This window comes from Impatiens glandulifera, chromosome 5, assembly GCF_907164915.1.
Source record: "Impatiens glandulifera chromosome 5, dImpGla2.1, whole genome shotgun sequence".
Taxonomy (NCBI): Eukaryota; Viridiplantae; Streptophyta; class Magnoliopsida; order Ericales; family Balsaminaceae; genus Impatiens; species Impatiens glandulifera.
Window position 1 is genome coordinate 3,484,042 of NC_061866.1, and position 5,056 is coordinate 3,489,097.

Here is a 5,056-nt window from a genome sequence, read left to right on the forward strand (position 1 = left end):
GAGGATAGTCGCGATTTAAAAAGGGTTGTCATGAGGATTGAGATTAAAGAAGCTTTGTTCAGTATTGATGGGAATAAAAGCCTGGGTTCAAATGGTTTCAATGCAAAGTTCTTCAAAGACAATTGGTTGGTTGTGGGTAAATATATTATTTATGGAGTTCTAGAGTTTTTCAAGAACAGAAAGATGTTAAAGCAATTGGTTGGTTGTGGGTCCTAATCTTGATCCCCAAAACTGCGGTGTCCGAAAAAGTTCAAGATTTCAGACCAATTTCCTGTTGTAATGTGGTTTACAAAATAATTTCAAAAATCATTTCTAAACGCTTTAAAAATGTCATAGGAAAAATAATAAATTTTAATCAATCTGCATTTATCCCTGGTAGGATAATCTCTCATAATATTCTTTTCATGCAAAGCCTTTTAAAAGGCTACAAGAAAAAAAAATATCCCTGAGAGTGGCTTTCAAAATAAATATCAATAAAGATTTTGAGTTTGTTAAATGGGAAGCCATTACGGATTTTCTAGTTGTATATGTTTTTCCCATGATTTTTATTGATTGAATTATGCAATGTGTTTCTTCATTCTGTTTTATTGTTAGCGTCAATGGTGTCCACGGAGGCTACTTCAAGGGTGAAAATAGGGTAAGGCAAGAGGACCCCCTCTCTTCTTACCTTTTCGTAGCTATCATGGCGATCTTTGAGAGCATCTTCGCGATGTTCCGAGAGAATCATCCATACATCTTTCACCCTTTCTCTGAGGTAGAGGAGGTAACTCATTTATGCTTTGCTGACGATTTGTTCATTCTAGCGCACACAGACGTCGATTCCATTAAAACTATTAGGGCTGTACTGACGCTTTTTTTCTGAGGTTACAGATCTTTCTATTAATAAAAGAAAAAGTGTGGAATTTTATGGAGGAGTGAAGGAAGAAACAAACACTAGTAAAAAAAGACCTTCTGGCGATTGGTAAACCAATCACTATATACATCCAAACCAATCGCTAGAAGACTATAGTGATTGGTCATAAACCAATCGCCATAAATCGGCAAAGGTGTTCTTGCTGTTACCTTAACTGGCAACGGCGATTGGTGAATGTCCACTCGTAATTTCCCTATGGCGATTGGTAAATCTACCGATCGCTATTTCCCTTTACTCTATGGAGATTGGTTAGAATACCAATCGCAATTTCCCTTAAAAAAATAAAAATTTAACGATTGGTTATCGCCACTTCCTTTATCAAAAACAAAAAAAAATTAAAAAAATTATTATAATTTTATAACTTTAGCTTGTCTCTTTCTCACCCATAGCAACCAAAAGTATTCTCCTAATAACATTACTTAGATCATTTTAAACGTGAGTTTCAAAAAAGGAGAACACAATAAAGCAGCCCATCTAATTGATTCACATGATAATACCACCTCCTCGGGCATTATTATTATTTCTCCAACCTCCACCCAAGCCTTTATTGGTGCTGGAATCGTTTGTGGAAGCAGCAGCTTCTGAACCACTCCCTGTCCATCCTTTAAATCATTATTTTGGATCGCTGAACATAAGCCAAACCAAAAGAATGTCATTGGTATATGTTCAAAACTACTACAAATGTTATAAATACACTAAATGAAAGTGTTAGAATGTTGAATACTGATTTTATTTTTTAAATGATTCAAGAACATAAGTTTTTTTACTCTACTATTTTTTAAATGATTCAAGAACATAGATTTTTTTTACTCTACTATCGAATTACTGAATTTTAAGTGCAAACCGATTTGATAAATGGTGAAACTAATGTAAGGAAAGCAATTAAAAACTATTTTATTATTTTGCAAGGGTCAAAGTTTTTTTTTTTAACTCATACTATAGTACTTAGTTAAGTAATTTATAACTTACCTAATTAAGTTAGGTATTCTATTTACTTTTTCTAAATTTGAGATGAATCTAAAAAAAATAAGTGGATATATTTCATAAAATCACTACCTTAAGAAGCATGATAAAAAAAATGCTTACTAGGGTTGTTCCTTGTAGGAGGACAATATCTTGGGTGTGGTTTGGCTGATGCTGCTTGCTTTGATGATTTGTCATTCTTAATTGCATCCTATTATTATAAGAAAAAGAGATGTAAAAACAAACAGTATATTATTCCCCAATAACAAAAGGAAGACCAACACAAAACAAAACAAATATAGTTCGAGTATAAATGTATCTACCGTCGTCTTATTGCTCATTTCCATCGTACGCTGCAAACCTGCGATAATCAACACAACAAAAGAACCGAGTCACAAAGATGGACTCTGAAAGGGCCAATAATTTCACTAGAACAAACATTGAGAAGACGTCGATATTTTAAACTTGAATACCTGAGCAAGGAGAAACATGCGTGTTTGCAGAAGAAAAGTTACTCTGCTATGGTACCAGAATACCTTCTAGCTGGATTTTGCTCAACTGCTGCCACTTTCATTTCACCTGCAACGGTCCAAGTGTTAGGTCTGACCGTACATTACATTATCTATGTGCACAGAAATATGCCGTGAGACTAACCAGATGAGTGTGTCCTCACAGTTGCAGTCTTCAAGCGAAGTGATGGTGGGACATAAAAGCAACTCTGCAGGATGATGGATGAATGCAATTCAGTCCCAAATATCAAGAGCTTGTTTGATCTTTTTTGTAAATGAACCATATATTATTATTTTTAATAGAAGTACTGATCCAAGATTTAATAACACAATAGATCCTTTTCTTGGTTGGCAATGGAACTGGACCCATAGTTTTCGCATTTGTGTTTCGACTGTAGTGACTGTGAACAAAATAGTGACTATAAATACTCCAGAAAATGAGATGTCATGGGTTTAGAGATTTATACTGAAGTCGTATTTTGACCTATAAATACTCCAAAATCAACTTGAAGGAAAGTCATAAATAGTTTCAAAGGTTAAAGGTTCTTTTAATTTGGATAATTTTAGTAAGAACCTGGCACAATCAAAGAGATGTAACAAATATGATCCAATCTAAAAATATTTTACATCTAACATGATACATATCACCAGCTCCTTACATGAATTATAAAACAAGTTTGGTACCTTCGTGGAGTATTTTGCCTCTGCAAATGTTTCTGTGAGCTGGGCAGCATCAGTATTTGATGTTACTCCTTAGATATGAAAAAATGCATTATTATTGTTAAAAAAAAACCTAATTATGTAGTTTATTTCCCTGGACAGTACAATGTTTACAAAATACATAATTCATAAAGTTCTCAATATGCCACTAATATACCTCCAACGATAACAAGGTCATCCAATTCCAAAGTCGTACATGCCTTCAGCGCAGCATTAACTTTCTCAGTAGTTCTTATCATATCTTTTGTCCGCCCCAACAAATCATATCCACCTATCAGGAATCCATAATAGTCAGTTAGGATCTTGGGATGAACAGAACTGTTATAGTCAACTTCACTAGGTTGTCATGGCTACCTTGATTCTTGTAGGTTTCAAGAATATCATCTGTCTCAAGGGTTCTCTGTGCAAACAAACCTTCAGAACCACCTGGTAATATGCAAAAGATGGCAATGATTTCAAACAAAATAAAATCTTATATTACTATCTAATGCAAGATATTTTTCTTATAAATAAACAAAACAAACATCAGTGAAAACATAATGTCAATATATGTTTCAACTCACAGGAAAGGTCTGCGACAAACAGAGAGAAGAAATTTTGATTTTTGATCAAATCAATGAAGAGTGAGGTTAAAAAGAATGCAGATTTCTTTAAAATAGACAAATGGACTCTAGTATCATTCTAAAATCCTGACAATGACAAATTATTTGCAGATAATCGTAGCTAAGTCATGGCATGTCGTTAATGAGACAATCATCTGCAATGATAGATGATGTTGAAACATGATTCAACGAAAAGCTAAAAACAATAATCAACATCAACAATGACAGCTTACCAATAAAACCAAGTAAAACAATAATCAACATCAAGAATGACAGCCTACTACAGAAGACAACTCTTACCCTGACAACAATTAACAATAATGAGTTACTCCTGTCATATTGCTCTCATAACTGAAATTAAGATCCCATGTTAGGTAATATCAAAACTAAAAGAGGTTTGAAAACTACCTTGTCAGCAGCATCCACTTCAAATACGATTGTAGAACCAGAAATCTCGTGAATCTACCTTGTCAACAGCATCCACTTCAAACTACCTTGTCAGAAGATTTCTTGTGAATCTAGTGCCTCTAGAGCAGCACAAAACCTATAATCGATCAGACTCAGGATCTCGTTCAACCTGATCCAATCATGGAAGAAGAGGAGAACATTGATGAAACCGTTCAATCGCTTGTTTGTCAATAAGAATCAGAAATGCTGAAAACTCCTGTTCTAGAAGTAGAGAAATCCCAAGTGAAATAGACGGAGGTTGATCAGCCTATTGAAGCACCAACTGAGGGGAAACCCTTGAAAGAAGACGAATCTGATAAGACTCCTTCATCTGATGGGGAACCAGCTAACAATGATAATTCATCAAAAGGACTACCGTTATTATAATGCTTCATTCCCTGCTCACCATCTCCTCGATCTTCTCCTATTAGGACCCAGGTGGACATTATTGATAATGTAGCTGATCTACCCCTTCATTCTGAAGGACCTTCAGAACAGATTCTTAAGGTTTGTGAACAGATTCTAGGGATGTTTTTGAGGCAAATGAACTAGAGTGTTCTATGCAGGCTCATACTCATGTTAGTCCCATTTGAATTGCTCCAGCCAGCCCTCCAGAGGTGTCATCTGCTTAAGAAACCTCTCGTGGAAGTGGAAAGCTCTTAAACTCTATGGCGGATATGATGCATTCACTTCAAAAGAATAGGATGGACATGCAATCCAGAATGTCAATTCTCGAGAAGGGACATAGCTCTAACAAGAAAAAAAATTCTTCTTTTCTTGCAACTCAGAAAAAATGGAGAAGACAATGAAGAGAAATACTTATGAAGTCCATATGGTCAACTATACCTACTCCAAATTTGAAAAGAACTTCTTCAAAAGACAATCGGATAAGTTTGAGGAAG

At 34.9% G+C, this 5,056-nt stretch overlaps 1 long non-coding RNA gene across 1 annotated transcript; it reads right to left on the minus strand.

Moving 5' to 3' along the window:
- Positions 1 to 1,994: 1,994 nt before the first annotated feature.
- Positions 1,995 to 2,396, minus strand: LOC124937419. The gene is made up of 3 exons (XR_007099355.1): positions 2,350 to 2,396; positions 2,200 to 2,237; positions 1,995 to 2,087 (listed from the first exon to the last, which is right to left on the minus strand). It is a non-coding gene; the product is annotated as an uncharacterized LOC124937419 (long non-coding RNA).
- Positions 2,397 to 5,056: the final 2,660 nt, after the last annotated feature.